This window comes from Humulus lupulus, chromosome 7 (assembly GCF_963169125.1).
Source record: "Humulus lupulus chromosome 7, drHumLupu1.1, whole genome shotgun sequence".
Lineage (NCBI taxonomy): Eukaryota > Viridiplantae > Streptophyta > Magnoliopsida > Rosales > Cannabaceae > Humulus > Humulus lupulus.
Genome location: NC_084799.1, coordinates 40811681 through 40837753, shown reverse-complemented (window position 1 = coordinate 40837753; position 26073 = coordinate 40811681).

Below are 26073 nucleotides of genomic sequence, written 5' to 3'. Positions count from 1 at the left end.
TTCCTTCATTCTTCAAGCATTGTTCAGAGCCTCCAAGATGCTAAGGTCACTATTGAGAGAAACACTTGGGTTTTGGGATAAAAGCTTTTCCAATCTAAGCTTTTCTAAACACTTGGGAAGTAAGATATAGAGTTATTTCGGTATCAAGGTATAGATCAAGTCATAAGATCATCTAAGGTATTCTTATCCTTAAGTTCAGTTCTTCATAGTTCTTTTATTCCATTTTCTTTCAGATCCTAACTCTTGTTTATGACTCTTGGTTAGGTGTTTAAGTTCTTTGAACATTAAGGTTTTCAATAAGTTTCTACTTGGATGGTGTAGTTCTCTTTTTCATCTCTTTTTCTTTAGAAACTCACTATTCTTACTGTTGGTTTTGTTGGGAAAACTTATACAGGATCTTTATTTATTTTCATGTAGATCTAATATTAAACAAATTAATATGAGATAACCTAGAACATGTTTCTAAAATTGAATTCAAAGAGAAACAAAGACAAGAATACTTACAGTATACGCAGCGGAATGAAAGATTCATTCCTTCAGTTTCTTTAACTCTTGTATCCTTTCTGTCGCAGAGTATTATCAAGAAACTGAACCGATCTTCTATTTTCTTCACATTCTTCCAATGTATCCTTAGAATCACCTAGACTAGTGTGGGCAATTCTCAACACATGAGATAGATACAGAGGGAAGAAGAGAAAATAACAAAGAGGCTTAGAAAAGGACTTATGTTTAGAGAGAATATAAAACTATCAGAAAACCAGTGATTAAACTTATGTTTTGACTTTTCTCTAAGAACTCCTTTTATAGACTCAATTAGGACATTTAATTTAATTAAAAAATCAATAAAATAATAGCCATTTTAAATCCCTAGGTCAAAATTATCATGGGCTTTAGGCCCGTGAATTTCCCATTTGATTATAAGCCCATTGAACTTAAAATCAAGGCCAGCATTATTTTCTATTGATTTAATTAATTAAATAATTATTTAAATCCTTTATCAAATTAATTATTTATAATTTGAACCTTGATTTAAACTTATTTATTAATTTAGATACCAGTTTATCTTAATTATTAAATCTGCCATGATTTCTCTTTTCTTCTCAAAATTACATAACTCTGTGAAACTATCCAAAAATTGACTAGGTCAACTTTGATAATTCTAATTGAAAATTAAATCAATTAATTGAGATTATCTAGATGATTTTATCCAAGGTAAAATGGGGACCATGGGCCTATGAAATCAAGCTCCAATAAGTTATCATAAATCTAACAAATAAATTTACTAACTTATTAATTCCTCGTGACTCCACTATAGACTCGGAATTGCACTCTTGAATTCATAGAACGCTCTATAAAAAATATAGATACGCTATTAATTATCCATTGTTACAACCATAATTTTCACTTAATCCTCTATAGACAGTCTACAATGAGATAGGACTAAAATACTGTTTTACCCCTCATTGTATTTTATCCTTAAAACACTTAGTTCCTTGTAAATGATATTTCAATAAACTAATTTAATTACTGAAATGAGATCTCTATCATTTAACACCTTAAACCAAACTAAAAGGAAACCATCGTTTCATTTCTTCATCAGAAGTTATAGATGTTCATATCTATGATTAACACTCGCACTCAATTATATTACTGAGTTCCCAAGATGTAAGTATGGGCTAGTCCGTAGGGTAAGCTGGTAACGAACAAGTCAAAGAACTCAAATAATACAATCAGTTAGAATACTAACCACTCAGTATTGAGATTGAATTGACTTATGGTCGACTATATGATATGACTAGAATAGATAAGAACGGTATGTTTACTTATCTTATCAACTGTCAATATTGGTCCTGTCCGATGTAACAAATACATCCGATCTTATCTACTTTGCTAATGTTCTGGAAAGAACATAACACTATAATGTGTAAGTATATCATATCGTAGATTGGCAAGTCAGTGTAAATCCAGTGTACTGACTAATCTTTGGACTAACTTATTTTGAACATATAATCATATTTATATTCCACTGTGATTACGTCACTATAAATAAGATTAGCTATATGCTCGGGATTTAATAGAAGTGTATATTAAACAAATAATCATGAAAATAAAACACGTGAGCAAAGTGATTAACCAAGTCAAAAAATGATTTATATTCTTTTATTGATAATAAAATGAGACTACAAAGAATTTGGGTTTTAATTAGGGCATAAAACCCCAACAAAGTCCCACTTGCGCTAATTGAAACTAATGCCTTAATTCTACTAATCTCATTTCCTTGATATGCTTATCAAATGTAGCTTCTGGTAGTTTCTTTGTAAACGGATCTGCAAGATTGTCTTTAGTTGCAATTGTAACACCCCAATTTGCTAATAAGGTTTAGGACCTTGATTAGTGTGCCTGGAGGGCAATAAGTGAATTAACATGTTAATATATAAATTTAAATGAATATGTGATTAGAATGCATGTTTAGGTGGAACAAATATGCATGTGGGCCCCATTTGTCCGTTAGGGGTAAAATGGTAATTTTAGCCCGCTGAGGGCATAAATGTAATAATTATGTTATGTGATTAATACCACGTGTGGATGGTGATATTATTGTGATGCACGTACCGAGACAGTCCTAGGGAGCTAATTAGTTTAAAGTCACAACGGGATTAAATACCCGGCTCGGGAGGAGCCTAGGGGTATTTTGGGAATTTTATAAATTGAGTTTGAGAATTAATGAGTTATGGTTAATGGTAATTGAGTAACTTGAGTGACCATTTGTAACTATTGATAGTAACAATTTTAGGTGAGGAAAATGGTAGATTTGTAAGGAATGTGAAATGTCTAGGATGTCCTTGAGGTTTGGTTAGAAGGGGAATTAGATGAAGGGCAAAATGGTCTTTTGGAAGGGATTTAGATAACTTCAGCTAAGGGAAAGATCATTCACATTTTTTTCACTTAGGCAATTTAGTTTTGCTGAAAGTAAAGGAGAACTAAGGGCAAAAAGGAAGAAAGGAAGGGAGTTGGGAATTTTGAGACTTAGGAGAAGAATCAAGGTGGTTTGAGGCAATTGAAGCCAAACAGAATCAAGATTGGTCAGAGGTAAGCTTCATCTCTGAAATCTCTGTGTTTTTTTGCAAGTTCTTATAGAATTTATGTTGGAAATTGAAAGATGGTTTGTGGCTGGTTTGTTTGAGAATTCAGTTTGAGAAACCAGAGGGTTTAGCTTGAAGCTAGAATCAGAGAAGCTTAAGGTTGAATTCTCCACTTGAGGTAAGGATTCTATGCAATTTTGAGGTTTGTTTCTGTTGTGGTTTAAGAAATTTGAAGCATGGTTTAAGTTTTATAAGCTTTGGTTTAAGTTTCTGGTTTACTGGTTTAAACTTATGAGATTTGAAACCAAAGTGTGATTTATGGGAGTGATTATGTGTTTATGCATGTTGTTGGTGTTTATAGGTTTTTAGATGGTTTATTTGAGGTTTTGGATTGATTTTGGGGTTTAGATATGCATTGGGGTTGAATTGGGAGTGTTTTTGCTCGAGGAAAACGCAGGGGAAAACCCAGATTTCTGGGTTCGGGAAGGGGCGCCACAGCCCTGTTCTTTTGCGCCGCGGCGCTAGGCTGCAGCAGGGGGCGGATAATTCTCCACCGTGCTCGTGACTTCGGTGCATAGGAAGCTCGGGATACAAGTAAGAAAACTGTAGTACCTGTAGAGCAGGGCATGGGCCCATAATGTTGTTGCAGGGCACGACCCTAGGTTGTATTACATGTTAGGGTGTAGCCTTGATTGAATTATTATATGCTTGAATGTTGTTTGAGTTATGCTATATGTGATTATAGTATAATGAACGGCAAAGGAGCCGGGAACGGCAAGGAGCCGAGAACGGCGAAGGGCCGAGAACGGCAGTGGGGCGGAGAACAACACTTAGCACATGGAGTGCTTAATGTTAGGGTGAGCCCCCCAATGGATACATGGGATATCCTTACGGTGAGAACCGAGACCCCAGGCTTCGGTAACGCTTCTGGGATGGCATGGTCGTATTTGTTTAGTCCGATGGACTATCTATTTATTTGTGGATTATCTGATATGTTGATTATATAATGTGCATATGTTATATGCTGTATGAGCTTTCTTGCTGGGCTTCGGCTCACGGGTGCTCTGTGTTGCAGGTAAGGGCAAAGAAAAAGTCAACCAGCCATGAGTACGGAGAGCATGAAGCGGCGCGTACATGTTTGGCCTGCCCAAATTCTTTGGTTGGGGGCATTTTGAGAAATGGTTGTATTAAACTGTGTTTTTGATAGTTAGTTATCTGTAAACCTATTTTGAGTTGTAAATATTTTATAAACCTTATTTTGGGATCCCAAATGTTAGACTCATGGAAATTTTCAATGAAATAGGGTACTTTCAAAGATTACAGCCTTGACTTTTTGTTTAATCACACTTTTGTTCTAAAAACCTCATTTAGCGAGTTAATTGCACATTTTAAACTCACTTAGTAACGGCTCTAAGGTAGTACAGCGTTACAGCAATCTTCATAACCTTCACATCTCCCCTGGCCACATATTCTCGAATAATGTGATACTTCCTTTCTATATGCTTACTCCTCTTGTGACTTCGAGGTTCTTTCAAGTTGGCTATCGCTCCTGTATTGTCACAAAACAACACAAGCAGTTTGTCCATTTCTAGAATAACACTAAGATCTGAATAGAACTTCTTTAGCTAGACTATTTCCTTAGCTACTTCTGATGCGGCTATGTACTCAGCCTCCATGGTGGAATCCGAGATTGCAGACTGCTTTACACTTCACCAAATCACAGCTCCACCCCCAAGAGTAAACACCATTCCAGAAGTAGACTTCCTGTCATCGACATAAATCTAAAAATTTGAATCGGTGTAGCCTACAGGGTTCAGAACACCACCCTTGCAGACTAACATATTGTCCCTAGTCCGTCTCAAATACTTCAAGATATGCTTAACTACTATCCAATGTTCCAGTCCTGGGTTTAACTGATACCTGCTCACTACTCCCACTGCATAGCAGATATCTGGTCTAGTACATAACATGGCACACATCATACTTCCAACTGTATCTGTGTAAGGAACTTTTCTCATTGCATCTTCCTCTTTAGGAGTCTGGGGAGACTGCTTCTTTGAAAGATGAATTCCATGGCGGGACGGTAGACGCCCTTTCTTGGAATTTGTCATTGAGAAACGTTCAAGCACTTAATCTATGTAAGCTGCTTGAGAAAGAGCTAAGAGTCTGTTCTTTCTATCCCTGATGATCTAGATACCTAGAACATAACTTGCTTCACCCAAATCCTTCATCAGGAATTGAGTGCTCAGCCAATTCTTCACATGTGATAATTTCTTAACATTGTTTCCAATGAGTAAGATATCATCTACATAAAGAACCAGGAATACCACTATTTGATTTGCCTTCAGTTGGTAAACACATGGCTCATCAATATTTTGTTCAAAGCCATAGGTTTTGATTATTTCATCAAACCTAAGATTCCAGGAACGAGAAGCTTGCTTAAGTCCATAGATGGACCTATTCAATTTGCAAACTTTTCCTTCATGTCCAACTACCTTAAATCCTTCTGGATAATCCATATAAATGACTTAATCAAGCTTTCCATTAAGAAAAGCTGTCTTGACGTCCATTTTCCAGATCTCATAGTCGAGAGCGGCTGCTATGGATAGGAGGATGCGAATGGATTTGAGCATGGCTACCGAACTAAAAGTTTCCTTATAGTCCACGCCTTCTCTTTGGGTATGACTCTTTGCCACTAATCGAGCTTTATAAGTCTTGATATTTCCATCAACACCTCGTTTCTTCTGGTAGATCCACTTGCACCCAATGGCCCTAAAGTCACTAGGTGCTTCCACAAGATCCAAGATGGAATTTGAGTACATGGACTCCATTTCCTGTTTCATGGCTTCGAGCCATAGTTCCTTTTTAGGGCTAGCCATTTCCTGTTTGAAAGACAACGGATCATCATCACTAGTGTCACCAATAACCATATTGGTTTCACCATCCAAACCATAGTGAACTGGGTTCCTAGAAACCCTCCCACTACGACGAGGCTCTGTGACTGTTGCTCAAGAACAGTAGTACTTTCTTCATTTAAATCGACTTGCGTCGGTTGGACATGAAGAGTGGGAATTTCATCATCAACTTGCGTTGATGATGATGGAACATTGGTTGGAGTCAATTCTTTAACCATCTCCTCTAAAACCACTTTGCTGCGAGGTTTAATGTTCTGGACATAGTCATTTTCCAGAACAGTAGCATTTGTAGAAGTAAACACTTTCTTTTTTGAATGACTATAGAAAAGTCCACCCTGAGTACCTTTAGGATAGCCAACAAACATGCAAACTTCAGTTCGCGGTTCTAGCTTTCCCTCATTTTTCTTCGGGACGTGAGCGGGACACCCCCAGATTCTATAATGGCGTAAACTAGGTTCACGACCATTCCAGCATTCTAAAGGTGTTTTGGGGATTGATTTAGACGGCACGACATTGAGAATGTCGTTCACGGTTTTAATGTGTCCCCAGAACAAAGTTGGTAGAGTTGAGTAACTAAGCATGCATCTAACCATTTCCAATAAAGTTATATTCCGGCATTCCGCTACACCATTTTGTTGCAGAGTACCTGGGGTAGTAAGTTGTGATAAAATCCCAAGTTCAGTTAAATGATCTTGGAACTGCATATCCAAATATTCTCCACCCCTATCAGATCGCAAGATCTTTAACGTTTTACCTAATTGGTTCTGAGCCATTGCTAGGAATTCTTGAAACTTTGAAAATGTTTCTGAATTCCTATGCATTATGTAAAGACATGAGTATCTAGAGTAATCATCAATGAAAGTGACGAAATACTCAAAACCACCCCTGGCTTGTACATTCAAAGGTCCACAAACATCTGAATGCATAAGACCAAGTGGTTCTTTGGCCCTATCACCCTTTGCAGAGAATGGACGCTTGGTCAGTTTGCCTTCTAGACAAGATTCACAGACAGGTAATTCACCTAAGGTGAGTTCCCTCAAAGGTCTGTCCTTTGTAAGTCTTTGAATCCTGTCATAGCCAATGTGACCTAGTCTCAAGTGCCATAAATACGTCATATTATTGTTATCGGTCTTTTGATGTTTATTGGTCCTAGGTTTAGCTACTTTGAATAAATCATTATTAAGAGCAAGGGGTTCGTTAGGTCGCAGAATATAAAGCCCATTTTCCAAAACATGCAATACACAATTGTGATCCATTGAAAGAAATAGATATATTAAAACTTGTGAAAGTCATAACAAATCGTTCTAATTGCAACATGGAAACTGAAATTAAATTTCTACTAAAATCCAGAATAAAAAATACATCATTTAAAATTAAAATTTTATTTCCAAACTTTAGATGAGCTCTTCCTCTAGCTTGGACCACAACAAACGCTCCATTCCCAACTCTAAGCTTTAAGCCGCCTTCGTCCACTTCCTCCCACGATTCAAGAAGCTGTAAAGAGTTACAAACATGATTAGTAGATCCAGAATCAATAATCAAAACAGAGTTATCATTCTCTAAAACACATGTTTCCAAGATAAATGAACTATAATCATTACCTTTGTTTTTATCTGCTAGAAACTTAGGGCAATCCTGTTTCCAATGCCCCTTCTCTTTGCAGTGAAAACATTAACCTTTACCTTTCTTGTTTTTCTAGTTCTTTCCCTTAGGCGTCTGTGCACTTGGTTGTGCACTCGCCTTTGCAGCCTTTGCAGGCTTGCGGTTGTTGTTTTGTCCACCTTTCCTCTTGTTTCCAACTTTTGAAGACAAAGCTTGGTTAGCTTCAGCTTTAGCTGGATCAGCAACAATAGTAGTAGTAGTTGTCTTCTTTTCTCCTCCCTTACTAGGTCCACCCATGATAGACTCAAAAGACTGAAGCTCATTCATGAGCTGCGTCAGACCATAATTGAGTTTATTCAACACATAGTTGGTGGTGAATGGCAGTAAAGTTGGAGAGAGATTGTTTAGGATTAAGCCAACTTGAGTTTCCTCATCTATTATGGCATATTTCTTGGTGGCCTCAAAACGAGTCTGCGTTGACTTGGCACCAAACATGTCTTGGAGCTGATCCATGATTTCGTAGGTTGTCTCCATCTTTGTCTTGAGAGTGTCAACCATACTAGTCAACATGTAGTACCGCGCCTTGTTGTTAGCCGCCTGCCAACGCCCATACTTGTCCCTCACAGACTTGGTAGCTCCTTTAGCTGGAACTTCCGGGGATTCCTCAGTCATGACGAACTTGGAGTTGTCACCAATCAACACAATGTTGATGTTTTGCTTCCATTTAAGGAAGTTTTCTCCAGTGAGTTTCTCCATCAAAAGTTGAGAAAGGATGGGAGTAGACACAGCCATAACTTAAATCTACAAATTACCAATAAAATAGAAATCAATCACATTTGCTCAATAAAACTTCTATTCACACATATTTCAAGAAATAGAACAACATATACCAAAATATGTAAGATATGAGAAAAAATACCAAAAACAATCATATCTCTATTTCTTTAGGTTTTTAACTAATCTATGATATCCTTGTATCGGTTGGCGAGAGTAAAAAAATACCACTAGTTAAATAGAGTTGTAAACTCATTTAATAATGGACACCACTATTAACAACCTACTATTTGATCAAAATAAGAAAACAAAATCTCTTATTGTATGAGCTAGACCCACGATTTCGATAATCATGGATTTAGTCCTAGTAGTCATCGTAGGGGTGAGTAGTAGAATTTGACCTATAATTATTTATCTTTCGAGATCTAACCTTGTCAAAATAACTAATGAACACCTTCCGTAGGGGGACGAATCAAAGCGCCTCGAGGCCCCATTAAGCTATTGACTATGTTAAACCAACGGTGGAGATCGAATAAAATTCTTAAAATAAGCTCATTATAAAATATAAAAAAATGCACTTTTATTATTTATTTTTAGAAAATTAATGACTACGGTTTTCCCAAAAAAAATTAAACAGATTAAAATTTTTAAAACCAAAGTCCTATAATTTCTTATTAATTCTAAAGTGTCACATTGAAACAAATTCAATTAATTTATAATTAATTTGTTGCTAATCAATATTTAGGTTTAACTAATATAATGAACCTATATAATTAAGTCGAACTCAAGTAAATGGGCATTAAAAATTGGGCTTGTATGGAGGAGGGCTATGTCCAGTATGTCGTTCCCACTACAATGGTCCCCTATCTTCCATACAAGGTCCAAAAGACAGAAATTTAAACCTTCATTTTATTAATTGTTATTAATTGATTAGGCACACTATAGTCATGCAAAGCAAATGTGCCTTCACAAGTGGAATCACCCACAAGAGAGGAATTTAAACTTTACATTTTCTAATGGGACCAAATAAAACCTATCATTTTATGAATATTTTATTTGGCAAAAATACCACATATCTAACAAACATATGGGCCACTATATGCATCTAAGCCCAATTGCAAAAATACCACATATAGTGCAAACAAACATGTTACAACTGGATGGGCCTAATCATGTTACTATATGAGCAATTCTATGAATTTATGCAAAAATACCACAATTAATTTCATTTCCAAAAATACCACAATTAATTATCTAGAATTTTTCAAAAAAATCATATTAATTAAATTTTTACAAAAAATAAGTCAATTTAAATGAAATTTATCAACAATTAACAATAGTTAATTTAAATTTCATTTATCAACAATCAACTTGGTTTTAGGTTAATTTGAAAAAAATATTAATTTAACTTAAATAGGAGTTATCAACAATTAACCAAAGTTAATTTAAATCCTATTTATTAAAAAAAATATTTTATTAATTGGCTGAAAAAAAAACAATATTTTTCAAAATTTAACCAATTTTAAATTTTAAAATCAATATCTTAACTATTTTCCAAAAATATCTTAACAATCCTAAACTATATCAAAATAGTTAAACAAATTCAAATATCTATAAAAAGATCTAACCAAAAATATTCAAATTTAAAATAATTTAAATATTAAAAACTATAGAATAAAAATATATTTATATTTTCAAATAAAGATTTAATAAAAATATCAAGAATTTAAAAGAAAATATCTTAAATATATGATATCTTAGTTCTAATATTTTAATATATTAAAAGATTTAAAATTAAGTTGTTAGTCTATTTTTAAATTTGAATTTGAATTTGAATCTTTGTAGAAAATATATAATTATTTAAATCTTAACTAACAAAATATATTATTTAAAAAAAAGAACAATTTTAAATACAAAAACAAAATTGACATTTTTCGCTTTGATTATAAATAATAAATTTCCACAATTAAATTTTTTTTTTTTAAAACTTTTAAAAATTTGGATGAACAGTACCCATTTCGGGTACTATTTACCCGATATGCCTGGCTGCAGGGAGCGCGCGTGCGCAGGAGGAGATGGCCGAGGGGCGTGCGCAGATGGCTGGGCGGGCTGCCTGGTGTGCGCACGCGATGGCAGCCAGAAGAAAAAAGTTTCAGAAAAAATTTTGTGCAATTTTTCAAACCAAAACCATTTTCTAATTAATTTTTACCATGTTTTACACAAAATAAAGCATATATAAAAATTAATAGCATAGAAAATACTACAAAATAACCTAAAAATTTCTTATAATCACATAAAATCAATATGATTCATAAAAACATGAAAACCATCCAATTATTTAAACACATCAAATAATCCAATTGTAAACATGTTCATGCATGAAAATAAAGATTATGAAATGCTCGGAGGCCAATTGTTGGGAAAACTTATACAGGATCTTTATTTATTTTTATGTAGATCTAATATTAAACAAATTAATATGAGATAACCTAGAACATGTTTCTAAAATTGAATTCAAAGAGAAACAAAGACAAGAATACTTACAGTATACGCAGCGGAATGAAAGAGTCCTTCCTTCGGTTTCTCTAACTCTTGTATCCTCTCTGTCACAGAGTATTATCAAGAAACTGAACCGATCTTCTATTTTCTTCACAGTCTTCCAATGTATCCTTAGGATCACCTAGACTAGTGTGGAAAATTCTCAACACATGAGATAGATCCAGAGAGAAGAAGAGAAAATAACAAAGAGGCTTAGAAAATGACTTGTGTTTAGAGATAATATAAAACTATCAGAAAACTAGTGATTAAACATATGTTTTGACTTCTCTCTAAGCACTCCTTTTATAGACTCAATTAGGCCATTTAATTTAAATAAAAAATAAAAAAATAATAGCCATTTTAAAGCCCTAGGTCAAAATTATCATGGGCTTTAGGCCCGTGAAATTTCCCATTTGATTATAAGCCCATTGAACTTAAAATCAAGGCCTGCATTATTTTCTATTGATTTAGTTAATTATTTATAATTTGAACATTGATTTAAACTTATTTATTAATTTAGATACCACTTTATCTTAATTAGTAAATCTGCCATTATTTCTCTTTTCTTCTCAAAATTACATAACTCTGTGAAACTATCCAAAAATTGACCTGGTCAACTTTGATAATTCTAATTGATAATTAAATAAATTAATTGAGATTATCTGGATGATTTTATCCAAGGTACAATGGGGACCATAGGCCTATGAAATCAAGCTCCAATAAGTTATCATAAATCTAACAAATAAATTTACTAACTTATTAACCTCGTGACTCCGTTATAAACTCGGAATTGCTCTCTTGAATTCATAGAACGCTCTATAACAAATATAGATACGCTATTAATTATCCATTGTTACAACCATGATTTACCAGTAGCCATGAGATGCTATTTTCTCATACTTAGGTTCACCTCTAAGTTGGAATTTCAATTCACTAATGAACAAAAACATAGAATCTTTATGAATCTTCCCTGGGGTAATTTTGAGGCTCAAAATAATGATGATTATGAAGAAATAGATGATGATATGCTAGATGAAGGGTCAGACGTAGAAGATCCTGATTTTTAGATTTACCCTAGTTATGTTAGTTTAGTTTATTTATTTATTATTATTTTTTTTTTTTTGCATTTATGATTGTACTTAGTGAAAATATTTTTTGAAATGAATATAACTGTTATTTTTTAATGACATGTACGAGTTTGATATTTTTTTACAATCATAATAAATTTAAATAAATAAATAAATAATGACTGGGTTCGGTAAGGGTGGATACAAATCAATGGACCGGGTTCTATATTGAGAGTTTAGGGGGGCATAGTAGTGGAGAGATTTTACTCATCCCAGGCCTCCCTCAATATGGTTAACTTTGGAACATCGACGAGTTTCGAGCCTGAGAATTAAGTCATATAGGATGATTAGAAATAGACTTAGAAATAATAAAGATGGTTGATTTTCTAAGAATAGAAACACACCCTAATTATAAAGAAGCCTTACATAATTTTTCATAAGCAATCATAACTAGTAGGTCCGAGTTATGTTTGCTTAGATTAAGTTTTGCCTTAGAGCCTATTAGGGTAAGTTCTAATATGTTTTTCTCGACTATTAGAACTTTGCTGAAGATGTCGCTCAGAAGATCTGTACACACAATCGGCAATGCCTCCAACGCCGCCAATGAGACTAATGAAGCCCCTCCAATCTAAAGAAGGGGAACGCATGCTACCAATGTTGCTGCTAACAGAAGTGCACCACCTCCAATTGAAAACACCGCTGAAATTTTCCGGCTACAGCAACAAGTGGAAGAATTGTTGCAGCAACAACGACAATAGGCTCAATCACAGCCTCAGACTCAGCCCCAGCCTCAACCGCAGCCGCAGCCGCAGCAAATGGCTTAAGCACCCCAACAAGTAGGTCCTTATGGGGGATGGCCAATGGCGAACTATGCGCCCTACCCAACTCAGTACATAGAGCCAATCTACAAGTGGTTTTTTAAGCAACACGCTCCAAACTTTGAAGGGACAACCGACCCGTTTGAGGTGAAAGAATGACTCAGGAATGTAGGGTCGATCCTAGCACACAAGAACCTTGGCAACGTAGGCCGCATATCCTGCGTTTCATCTCTTCTAAAGAAGGATGCTAGAATTTAGTGGGATTTAGTACAGCAGACTTACGACATCGCCACCATGACATGGACTAGATTTGTGGAGCTCTTTCCCAAGAAGTATTACAGCTCGGCAGTCATTGCTACAAGGGTAGAAGAGTTCACCAGTCTGAAGCAGGGCAACTTGACGGTAGTAGAGTATGCTCGACAATTCGACCGACTAGCCAAGTTCATGCCAGAGTTGGTCCCAACCAAATTTTTTAGGGTCACCAAGTTCGTTAGAGGACTTAGACCAAAGATTGAGCAAGGAGTCAAACTAGCAAATCTGGGAACCACTTCTCGTGCCGATGATCTAGAAACGGCTATAGAAGTGGAAAGGCTTCAGCCGAATGTTAGTAAGGAGGAGGCCAGCAAGCCTGAACCTAAGCAGCATAATCAACCTCAGAATTGTCGGAACCACAACAACAACCATCAACATAGCAACAATAATGGGCAGAAGAGAAGGCATCATGAAAATAAGCAATCTAATAATGACAAAAGAGCACGGATTAGCAATGGAAGCAATAGGTCGGGTTATGTAGAATACCCGCAGTGCTCCAAATGCCAAAAGAAACATCTGGGAGAGTGTCGTGCAAACACCAAAGGATGTTACAATTGTGGCCAGGAAGGTCATCAGAAGATGGAATGTCCACAGTTCAAGCAAGAAGAGAAAAGGGACAACAAGATGGTTCCAGCAAGAGTCTTTGCCTTGACCCAGGGAGAAGCTAAAGCTAGTAACAAAATGGTCACAGGTCAGATTCCTATCCTCGATAATATATGTTCAGTATTGTTTGATTCGGGAGCAACACACTCGTATATCTCATCGGGAATGATAGAGAAATTAGACAAACCTTGTGAAAGTTGTGAAAGATTTAGAACTAGGTTTGTGACAAAATTGCCTTCGGGAAAAGTAGTCCTATCATCACGGATAGCACGAGGTGTACCGATCAAAATTGAGGACGTAGAACTAGAAGGAGACCTGATAGAGCTAGAAATAAAAGACTTCGACATAATATTGGGCATGGATTGGCTAGCAAAACATGGCGCAACCATCGACTGTAGACGTAAGCAAGTGACGTTCGAGACTCCTGACGATCAGAGACTATGTTTTATGGGAAAGCTTTCAGGACTACGGACACCGCTTATTTCATCTCTCAAAGCTTAGAGGATGATTGAGAAAGGATGTCACGCATTCTTAGCCAGCGTCACAGATATGGTAAAGGAAACACCACTAAAAGTTGGAGATGTCTGCATTATAAAGGAATTCTTAGAAGTATTTCCTGACGACTTACCAGGGTTGTCGCCTACTTGGGAAATTGACTTCACAATCGAACTAGTACCGAGAACTAAGCCTATCTCAAAGGAACCATACCGAATGGCACCAACTAAACTCAAGGAGTTGAAGACGCAGCTACAAGAACTATTAGACTTGGGTTTGATTAGACCAAGCCATTTGCCGTGGGGAGCACCGGTTCTATTTGTGAAGAAGAAGGACAGAAGCATGCAAATGTGTATAGATTACCACAAGCTGAATAAGGTGACAATTAAGAATAAGTACCCGCTACCACCAATCGATGACTTGTTTGATCATCTTTGAGGAGCAACCGTGTTTTTAAAGATTGATCTACGGTCTAGGTATCACCAGCTCAAGGTACGGGAAGAGGATATTCCCAAGACAACTTTTAGAACTCGTTATGGATATTACGAGTTTTTAGTTATGTCTTTTGGTCTTACCAACGCTCCAGCCACATTTATGGATTTAATGAATCGGGTCTTCAAGGATTATTTGGACAAATTAGTCGTAGTGTTCATCGATGATATTTTGGTGTACTCCAAGGATGAATTCGAGCACGAGGAACATTTAAGAATGACCATGTTGCGACTAAAGAGCATCAAATTTATGCCAAGTTCAAGAAGTGCGAATTTTGGCTTTCGCAAGTAGCATTCCTCGGCCACATAGTATCCAAAGACGGAGATGTTGTAGACCCAGCTAAGGTAGAGGCTGTGAAGGATTGTCCAAGACCTAAGAATGCGTCAGAGGTTAGAAGTTTTCTCGAGCTAGCACACTATTATCGGAGGTTTGTAGAGGGCTTTTCTAAGATAGCCACTTCGCTTACCAACCTGACCCGGAAACAGCAGAAGTTCAACTTGACGGATAGATGTGAAGAGAGCTTCCAATTGCTTAAGGATAAGTTATGCTTAGCACCAGTACTTTGTGTACTGACACCCAACGACAAGTTTGTAGTATATTGTGATGCATCGAAGCAAGGTTTGGGTTGTGTGTTGATGCAGAATGACAAAGTGATTGCCTACGCCTCAAGGCAGTTGAAGGAATACAAGCAACGCTATCCAATGCACGATATGGAGTTGGCAGCGGTGGCCTTTGCATTGAAAATATGGTGCCACCATCTTTATGGAGAACGATGTGAGATTTATACGGACCACAAGAGCTTAAAGTATTTCTTCACACAAAAGGATCTTAACATGAGGCAGTGCAGGTGGTTAAAACTAGTAAAGGATTATGACTGCGAAATCCTATACCACCCAGGAAAAGCAAACGTAGTTACTGATGCGCTAAGTAGAAAGAGTTACGAAAATCTAGCAGCGTTATCTGGAATAGAAAAGCCGCTTCAGCAAGAGCTGATCAATGCCGGAATAGAAGTAGTTATTGGTAAACTGGCTAACTTGTCCATCCAGTCAAGTCTGTTAGAAGAGATACAGACCAGATAAGGGCATGATGACACATTAGTATCTCATATAACTGCAGTTAAATAAGGCAAGGCCACAGATTTCTCTATATCAGAACAGGGATTCTTGAGATATAAGGGACGGGTATGCGTGCCGAATGACTATGGAATTAAGATGAAGATTTTAGAAGAGGCACACAATACCCCATACTCAGTTCACCCAGGGTCGACCAAGATGACTAACAACCTTATGGCACTATATTGATGGCCGGGAATGAAGAAAAATGTAGCAGAATATGTGTCTAAATGCTTAGTATGCTAGCAAGTGAAAGAAGAACATCAGTGGCCTGTAGGCTTATTGCAATTGCTTAGTATTCCAGAATGGAAGTGGGAAGACATAGCCATGGATTTCGTGATAGGACTACCACGAACAAATAAGCATCACGACCCAGCTTGGGTAGTAGTAGATAGACTAACCAAGTCAGCTCACTTCCTTTTTGTCAAGACTACGTACATAGGGAACCAGTACGCGAACATATATGTCCAAGAAATAGTACGACTGCATGGAATCCCTAAGACCATAGTATTTGATAGAGGGTCGGTTTTTACATCGAGATTTTATAGAAGCTTGTAGCAATCCATGGGTACCAAGTTAAGTCTTAGTACGACATTTCATCCTCAGACCGATGGTCAGTCCGAGCCTACCATACAAATTTTAGAGGATATGTTGCGTGCTTGTGTAATTGACTCTAGAGGATCGTGAAGTAAGTATTTTCCACTAATAGTATTCTCCTACAACAATAGCTACCAGTCAACGATCGGGATGGCACCCTGTGAGTTACTTTATGGAAGAAGGTGGTGATCATCGTTACATTGGGATGAGGTAGGAGAAAGGCAACTTCTTGGACCCAAAGCTGTTAGAGAGGCTCAGGATGCAATAGCACTGATTAGATAGCGTATGCTCACTGCTCAAAGCCGATAGAAAAGTTATGCGGATGCCAAGCGGCGTGATGTGGAATTCAAATTCGGAGATCAAGTCTTCTTAAAGATATCTCCCATGAAAGGTGTGAAGTAGTTAGGGAAGAAAGGCAAGCTTAGTCCCCAGTTTATAGGTCCTTATGAGATATTGATTAGACCTACTGCCAGCTTTAGCAGATAGCCACAATGTATTTCACATCTTGATGCTGCATAGATTTATTTCAGACCCATCTCAAGTCCTCAAGTACGATACGATAGCAGTCCAAAAAGACTTGAGTTACGAGGAACGACCGATTAGCATCCTAGATAGAGGGATGAAGGAATTATGGTCTAAGAGTATTCCGATAGTCAAGGTCTTATGGAGTAATAGTTCTGAACGAGAGGCAACGTGGGAGTTGGTGGAAGACATCTTAGCACGGTATCCAGAATTGTTTGGTAAGTAAATTTCGGGGATGAATTTTTTTTTTAAGTAGGGGAGAATTGTAGTGTCCCATAGTTGTAGTAGTTAGTAGTAGTTTGTAGTATGTTAGTTTCCGTGGATTTTGGTTCAAGCCTAGACTTAGTTGGAAACTCATAGAACCAATTATGGATTATATAAGTTTAACCTACAGTATAGAAATATTAATGATAACATACAGTTTGATTAATATTGTTGGTCCTACAAATATTAAGAATTATTAAGAATGTGACACTTGTCATAATCATGTTTATTAAGGATTTAAGTATTATTGATGAATAGATTAATTAAAAGAAAGATCTAGAAGCTCTAGAACCTTCCAACAGCTGTTAGGATCATGTTTTTACTTAGTCAAAGCTGTTTAATCAATTCAAAATATGTTGAAAAAGTGCAAATACGTGTTTGATATATCAACGTATGCCGATATATCGCAGCTATATGGGCTGATTTATTGCCTACGAGAGATATGGAAAACACATTGACTTCGTACGAACGAACGAACAGGGCTCGGGATATAGGTCTAGGCGATATATCGCCCAGGGTAGGCGATATATCGCCCCTAGGAGTGATTTTTGAAAGCTTGAGGATTTTAAATTTAAAAACAACCTTAACCACTTGGACCTGCCTTTGAACGATTTTGACCGAGTTCTGGGCATCTGTTAAACGAAAATTCAAATCTTTGTCATTTTATATTCATTTATTTATTCATTCTAAAAGGGGTTAGTTTCACTCCTTGAACTCTATAAATAGGACCTAGTACTCAGCCATTTCCTTCATTCTTCAAGCATTGTTCAAAGCCTCCAAGCTGCTGTTGAGTCTAGTTTTTATTATGTTTTGGTGATGTTTTTAGTAGTCTTTTATTTTGTTTTTCCTTCATTTAGCGCGGGTTTATGCTTTGTTTGGTTGTTTTTGTGAATATCAGGAAGAATTGAGCATGTGGAAGAAAATGCCAAAGAAAGGGAAGAAATAACCGAGTTTTTCATCATATTTCGATCAAGAATGGTTTTTAACACAATTTGGAAGTGTTGGTGAAAATTTGGGATGAAAACTTGAAGAATTGATAATTCCCTTAAGAGCCACGGCATGAGCAAAAGGGAGCCGCGGCTAGGTGGGAAACAGAAGCATTGTCTTTCAGGAAGTCTTCGGGTCGCGGCATGGCTAGATAGAGTCGCGGCATAGATGGGCATTTTGCCCAGAATTCGTTGGTACGGGCCGCGGCATGGCTTCAGAGAGCCGCGGCATGAAAAGGACCTCCTGCCTAGAAATTTTTATACGGGCCGCGGCATAGTGCATGTAGAGCCGCGGCCCGCTTCGTTAATTTTTGAAATCTTAGGTTTTAAGATTGCGAAAAGGAGAAATATAGGAGGTACGGACGAAGGGAGGAGTTATGGTTTTGAAGGCTCAAGCTTAGAGTATTTTTACATGTTTTTCTTCTTGATGTTATCTTTAATTTCTGTTGTGATTAGCACTATGACTATGAACTAATTTTCTGTTTAGGATGTTCAATTGAATCTCTTGAATTTCTGTTATGACCTAATGCAATTTTAATTTCCTCTTCTTCAATCTTCTTCAATTCCATATAATCTGTTCTTATAGAGTGATTATTGATTGGCCATCTTTAGTCACATTCATATGTTTTTAAGTCAAAATCTGAGAAGTGAGATTTAATTATGCTTTGGTTATATTGGACATAATTCTAATTTAGAACGAAAAGTATCTGGATTAATTGTGTAACTGTTATTCACATGTGGAATTTAATGCTACCTTTGTGGTTCAATTTACCATAGAAATATAGGAAATTGTCACCTAGGTTGAGTTTATAATTCATAGTATGATTATAGGCTGCTGTTTCAACTTGTTAATTGAATTAGGTAAAAAAATAAGAAGAATTCATATTTTGCATTAGGGAATAATAGGAAGGATAGTTGATGAGATTGAATATCCTAATTGTTTCTCAGTGATTAAATCAAAAGTCTTATTATTAGTTATTATTCTATTTAATTGTCGATTATTATTTCTGCACTTTATTGGTTCTTTTGCTGTATTTTACAAAAATCAAGAATTTTAATTCATCAAATAGAACAAGAAATTAATTGACTGGTAATTGATAACTCAGTCCTTGAGGACGATACTTGGTTTTACCATTTTATTACAAGTTTGCGACTGTGTGCACTTGCATAGCAAAATTATCGCAACAGCTGCTATGGTCACTATTGAGAGAAACACTTGGGTTTTGGGATAAAAGCTTTTCCAATCTGAGCTTTTCTAAACACTTAGGAAGTAATATATAGAGTTATTTCGGTATCGAGGTATAGATCAAGTCATAAGATCATCTAAGGTATTCTTATCCTTAAGTTCAGTTCTTCATAGTTCTTTTATTCCATTTTCTTTCATATCCTAACTCTTGTTTATGATTCTTGGTTAGCTGTTTAAGTTCTTTGAACATTAAGGTTTTCAATAAGTTTCTACTTGGATGGTTTAGTTTTCTTTTTTATCTCTTTTTCTTTAGAAACTCACGATTCTTACTATTGGTTTTAGGAGTGTTCCAAATCCTGTTCTTGTCTCCATATCCCAGTTTTTGGTAAGGAAAATATGATAGATTATATGTGTTTATATGTTTATGTCATGATATGTTTTATGCTATGATATGTGCTATGTATATAAATATGTTTTGTAGTCACATGGCTCTTATAGTTGCTTAGATAGCAAAGCCCAAGAATTTTTATCATTTTCATGGTTAGAGTTATGATTTACCCTACCTCGATTAGTAGACAGAGGACCTAGATGGGTTATCATATAATATAGTTGTGATCTAACCTACCTCGATTAGTAGACAAAGGACCTAGATGGTTTTATCACATGCTATGTAAATGAGTTAATGGCCATTAATATTGTAGTCCTATATGATATACGTTTTCATAGTCATATGTTTTATATTATATGTATATGATATAGTCTTATGTTTATGATTTATGATATATGTTGTTAGTAGATTTTCCTTGCTGGGCATTAGGCTCATTCCTTGTTTTTTTAGAATGATGCAGGATAATTAACATGGAAGGCGGGAAAGATTTGTGGCAGCTTGGCGTGTGTGTTGAGGATGAATGGACTGATGGAAGAACGAGGATTCCGTTGTTTAAAGTCTTTTAAATTATGTATTTAAGTATTTCCGCACTTAGTATTTAAACAATTAAATTTAAAGTTATGTTTTATGTTTCATAACAATGGGTACCCATACTTTACTTTGTATTTGGCACAATATTTTGGGTTTTAAATAAAGTTATGTTATTTCTTATGTATTTATTCCAAATTAGTAGTTATGTTTAGTAGTTTTTAATGGTCCGAAGTCTAGAATTAATCGGGTCATTACAGATCAGGGGGAAATTCTTAGAATTTTGACTATTTTACCCTCAAGGGCGTTTTTGGGACCTGAGCATTGGGATTTGTTTGAGGTTACTTAAGCTCGAAGTATCCTATCAAAAACATAAAATGAATGTTCAGTACGTTCTCCCTCTCTCTCGTTATCCCTTTTTACCATTTGTCACATTTTTGAAGGTAACTCAAGTTTTACGACTCGAATTCAAGCAAGGAACGAGTCATAACGATTCTAAGAAATATTAGAAGCTTATTAGCCGGGGGATTTAGCGAGAAACGACATAATCAGAGGTAGTTTAAGCTTTGAATTTTTGAGTTTCCGTTTCCTGAAATTTCTTAAATTTTGAATTTGGATTTTATGTTTTGAGGAGTTTTTGAATGGTTTGAAGCTTGGGTTTTGATGGTTTTGGGACATTGAGATGATTGGGAACTTTGTTTTTGAGATTTGGGTATGTTTGGATAGGATTTTGGAAGGTTTTAAAATGGGAAAATGAATTTTCATGGCTGAGTTAGTGGTTCGGCATCGACCCTTTTCTTGTGTGCCACGACCCAGGCTTGAAAAAAAATGGTTTTTGGCTATTAGGGGCACCTTGGGTCGCAACCCCTTTTTGGCAGGTCGCACCCAATTTGGTAGGATTCGACGTCCCGGAGGCTAGGACTCAGTCCAGAAGCCTGTGTTTACTCGTTATTGATGGGCTTCTATATTATGGTTGTGACTAGGTTATCGCTAGGGGCTCAAAATCAGGATCGTGCTCGAGGGTCGTTTATTGGTAACTTATGCTTGGACCAAAGGTAAGAAAACTACACCCAGTATGTGATACATGTGATTAAGGCATTGTAGAGTCCAAAAACTTTACTTAGCTAGTTAGATAGTAATAGTAATAGTAATAGCTAGTAGTAGTTGTAGTATGTTTATGACTGTGGATTTTGGTTCAAACCAGGACTTAGTTGGACACTCGTAGTAACACTTGTAGATTTTCTAAGTTTAACCTATAGTTTAAGAATATTAATTATAACCTAAGGTTTGATTAATATGACTGATTATGAAGGTGATATTTATTATATTATAAGGTTTAGATAGACCCAATAAGATATTAACACTTGTCTTGTGTATGTTTAATGAGAATTAAGTATTTTTTAGGAATAAGTTTATTAAGGGTAGTATTTGAATATCCTAAGGTCTGCCAGCAGCTTTGAAATCATTAAAGGACTTTGTCAAGGTTGTTTACTCAATTCAAATTAGGCTAAAAAAGTGTAATTACGTGTATAATATTACAACGTATGTCGATATATCGCAGATCTAAGGGGCGATATATCGCCACTCGGGGAATATGAAAACACGTGAACTTCGCACGAACACTTCGACGAGCCTCAAGAATATGAACCAAGGTGATATATCGCCTACTAGGGGTGATATATCGGCTCAAGAGGATGGGTTTCAAATCATTTTGAAACTGAGCTCCATTTAACCCATAACCTCTTAGCAAGCCTCTGAATCTTTTTGATCGAATCTTCAGCCTCTGCTGAACGATTATTCAAATATTTTTCAATTAAAAAACCATTATTTTATTCAAGCTAAATAAAGATCTTTTCATTCTTGAACTCTATAAATAGGACCTAGTACCCAGCCATTTCTTCATTCATCAAGCTGAGTTCAGAGCCTACAAGCTGCTAGGATTACTTTAGAGTGTAAACACTTGGCTTGGGGTTATAAGCTTAATCATTATAGGCTTAACAAACACTTGGGAAGTAAGGTTTATAGTATATTTCGGTTCGAGGTGTAGTTCGGTCATAGAAGCATTCAAGGTATTCCAAATTCTAGATCATTTATGTATTGCTTCTTTAAGTTTTTATAGTTTATCTCTACTCAAATCCTAACTTGTATTCTATTCTTGGTTAGGCATCTAAGATCTTGAACGTAAGATTCTTGTTGGTAAGTATCATTTCGATGGTGTAGTTGTTCTTTTCATCTCTATTCCTTAGTATACTCACCTCTCTTTTATGGTATTTAGGAGTGTTCCAAAATCCCGACTTTGTTATCATCATCCCGGTAAATTGGTAAGGAAAATAGGATAGGATTTTATTTGTTATATGTTATCTGTTATCTTATGATATGTTGTGTTATGAAATGTTATATTATGTATGTTGATAGACTTGGGCATATGACTTGTATAGCTAACGAGCCCCAATAAATTTATGGGCATATGACTTGCTTGACTAACAAGCCCCACCAATCTAATGGGCATATGACTTGTTTAGTTTACAAGCCCTAAGTAGTATAATGGCCATTATAATAGTATGATACATTTATAGTATATGTTTATGATATGTTTTTAGCATATGATATAAATTTTATGTAATATGATTTATGTTGTTAGTTTTTCCTTGCTGGGCATTAGGCTCATTCCTTTATGTATATATGTGCAGGTAAATAGCTATGGTGGCGGGAAAGGTTATTGGCAGCTTGGGGATGTGTATTGAGGCGGGATGGAATCGGTGGACTAAGCGTTCGAATTAAGGATGAAGTCGCTTCCCAATCTTTTAAAAATTATGCTTTATATGTATTTTCCGCCCTTAATTTTGTAACCCATTTATTTAAAGTTATATTATGTTTTTATTTTAAAAACAATGGGATCCCATATCCTACTCTAAATTTTATGTAGCTTAACATTTGTTTTACAAGGTTTAATGAAGTAGTGTTTATTTCATATGTACATTTTCTTAAGGATTAGTGTCTATGTATAGTAGTCATTAATGGTCCAAAGTTTAGAGTAGTTGGGTCGTTACAGTTGGTATCAGAGCAACGGTTCATCCGCATGAAGTTCTCCTCGATACACACACTCAAAGCTATTATGTTTATATGTATTGCTAACGATTTTAGTCTTTATGTTTCAGTTAAGAATGAACGGAGCATTAACATATGAGGATATCCGAGTCATTAAGGCTTTAAAGAGAATTAGAGAACTGAGAAACACCATAGGAGTGCTAGAAAGAATCACTCGGAGGCTGGTTTTGTTCCACAGAGAAATAGGTCATCTCCAAGAATCTAAGCAAATCACGACGAGAGCAACAAAGCAATATGTTTTAGTAATTAAATTATTTAGAGATTATCATACTATAACAGCAGCGTTAGAGGAAATATGGGAAACAATGGATGATGAAGATGAACTGCCAGTAGCAATGAGATATTATTTTCTCTTAATTAGGTTCACTTAAAAAAAACTAGAATTTCAGTTTACAAATGAGCAAAAGCATAGAATTTTTACGAACCTTCCTCGAGGGCATTTTGAGGCATATGATAATGAGGACTATGAGGAGTTAGATGATGATATGCTAGATGAAGGATCAGATATAGAAGAACCTGATTTTTAGAATACTTAGTTTCATTGTTTGTTTTCATTTATTATTTGTTTTCTTTTATGGTTGTAAATAAGTGAAAAACTTTTTCCAAATTAATATCATGGTTATTTTTGTTATCATGTATGAGTTTGATTTTTTTTCGCATTCATAATAAATAATAAATAAAATAAATAATGACTAAGTTCGGTGAGGGTGGATACAAGTCAATGAACCAAGTTTCTATATTGAGAGTTAGGGGGCCATAGTAGTGGGAACAATTTTACTGATCCCAGCCATCCCTCAATATGGTTAACTTTGGAACAAAGATGAGTTTCGAGCCTGAGAATTAAGTCATGTAGGATGATTAGAAACAAGACTTAGAAAATAATAAAGATGGCTTATTTTTCTAAGTATAGAAACACACTCTAATAAATAAGAAGACTTATATAATTTTCATAAAAAGTCATAATTAATAAGTCTGAGTTATGTTTGTTTAGATTAAGTTTTTTCCTTAGAGCCTATTAGGGTAAAATTCTAACATGTTTCTCTCAACTGTTAGAATTCTGCTGCGATGGCACTCCGAAGATCTGCTCGCACTAACGGAAACGCCTCCAATGCTACTCCGGTGACCAATGAAGCCCCTCCAGTTCGCAGAAGGGGAATGCGTGCTACTGCCAGCTGCAACGGGCCGCCACCACCAGCTAACAACACTGCGGGGATCGCCAGACTGCGACAACAAGTCGAGGAGCTATTGCAGCAACAGCGACAACAGGTTCAGCCCCAGACTCAACCTCCGCCGCAGCCGCAGAAAATGTCCTCAGCACCCCAACAAGTTGGTCCATATGGGGGATGGCCACTGACGAATTATGCGCCGTATCCAGTACACCACATGGAACGAGTTTATGAGAGGTTCCGTAAGCAGAACGCTCCAAACTTAGAAGGGACTACAGACATTTTCGAGGCAGAAGAGTGGCTAAGGAATGTAGAGCCAATCCCGACGCACATGAACCTCAGTAACGCAGAACGCATATCCTGCATTTCATCCTTGCTCAAGAAGGATGCCAGAATATGGTGGGACTTTGTCCATCAATCGCATGATGTTGCCACCATGACTTGGACTCGATTTGTGAAGCTGTTCAACAAAAAGTATTACAATTCGGCTGTACTCGCTTCAAGAGTTGAGGAGTTCGCCAGCTTGAAGCAAGGAAGCTTATCAGTAGCAGAGTATGCTCGTCAGTTCAACCACCTAACTAAGTTCACACCAGAAATGGTTCCAACCAACTACCTGAGGGTGTCTAAGTTCATTAGAGGACGTCGACTGAAGATCGATATTGGGGTTAAGTTAGCAAACCCAGGAAATACTACATATGCCGATGTTCTAGAGACGGTAATAGAAGTAGAGAGGCTGCAAGCTAATGTTAGTAAAGAAGAAGCCAGTAAGTCTGAGCCTAGACAGCAGGGTCAACCTCAGACCAGTCGAAACAACAACCATAACAGCAATAATCAGTCCAACCATAATAGCAACAATCAATCCGGTAACAACAATAACGGTCAGAAAAGAAGGCATCCTGATAATAAGCAATCTGACAGCGATAAGAGGGCACAGACAAATAATGGGGGAAATAAGCCGGGTTATGTGGAATACCCGCCATGTGCTATGTGCCAGAAGAAACATCCTGGTGAATGTCGCGCAAACACCAAGGAATGTTATAGCTATGGTCAGGAAGGACACCAGAAAACAGAATGTCCTCAGCGCAAGCTAGAAGGGAAGAGAAACGACAAAATGGTTCCTACCAGGGTTTTTGCTTTACCCAAGGAGAGGCTGATGCTAGCAATAAGGTGGTCACAGGTCAGGTTTCTATCTTTAATAATATATGCTCTATATTATTTGATTTGGGAGCCACTCATTCGTATATCTCGTTAGGAATGATAGAAAAACTAGACAAACCTTGTGAAAGATTTAGAACTAGGTTTGTAATCGAGTTGCCTTCGGGCAAAGTAGTTATATCATCAGGGATAGTACGAGGCGTACCGATCAAGATTGAGGATGTAGAACTAGAATGAGACCTAATAGAACTAGAGATCAAGGATTTCAACGTAATACTATGCATGGATTGGCTAGCACGACATGGCACAACCATCGACTGCAAACGCAAGAAGGTGACGTTCGAGACTCCTGACGGCCAGAG